Consider the following 926-nt stretch of genomic DNA (forward strand, 5'->3'; position numbering starts at 1 on the left):
CATTCAAATAGCTTATGTTTGAAATTCCCAAACTGAATGGAACATCCCTTCCCTTCTATAAAGAATCACACTAAAACAAGGCAGAAAAAAACAAGAAAGGACAATAGTTTAGAAAAAGCAGGGTGGGGATTAAGTTGAGAATGGAGGGGGTAAAGTGATGAGTTCAGAGGTAGCAAGGGAGTTGGAGGACAGAGGGAGCTAGACGGGAGATGAAGTCATGTCTTCGCATTCCCTTTTAAGCATCTGGCATTGGTCACTGTCAGAAGACAGAATGCTGGGCCAGATGGATGATTGGTCAGACAGTATGGCTGTTCTTATGCTCTTCTTAAGAAAGAGCGTGTGGGTGCTAGGTATGACCTTGGCAAGCAGTAATTATTTTAATTTTGTTTTCATCTGCACTGAATACACTGATCTATTCAGTTGAATCAAATCTGATCTTATTTGCATTCATTGGAGCTTCATCAAGGTGTTTCCCTACTGGTCAAAATAAGCCTCATATGTGTACATACACACAGCCTGGGACAGTGCATCTCAGTGCCCGGGGCAGCAGACTCAGGTTCACACTACTTTCCTAAAAATAGCTTTGTAGACATTGTGGCTCAGGCTGACGCTTGGGCTCTGAAGCCCACCTCCCTTCTTAGGTGTCAGAGCCCAAGCTGCAATGTCTACATGGCTATTTTTAACTCAGTAGCGTGAGCCCAAGTCTGTCCACCCAGGCTCTGAGATTCACTGCCACTCACTGAATGGACATATCCTTAAAGCATTAGAAATCATCAGTCATTGTGCTAGGATCTCAGGTTCAGGTGCAGCTGATGGTATGGAGGCTTGTATGCTGAACAGCTAGGGCAATATCATGTGCATAGATGAATTTCCTTGACTCCATCACTGGTATATCCCCGGTATATAGATTAAAACGTATTGGGGCC

The sequence above is a fragment of the Mauremys reevesii genome, linkage group 4, assembly GCF_016161935.1.
Source record: "Mauremys reevesii isolate NIE-2019 linkage group 4, ASM1616193v1, whole genome shotgun sequence".
Classification (NCBI taxonomy): domain Eukaryota; kingdom Metazoa; phylum Chordata; order Testudines; family Geoemydidae; genus Mauremys; species Mauremys reevesii.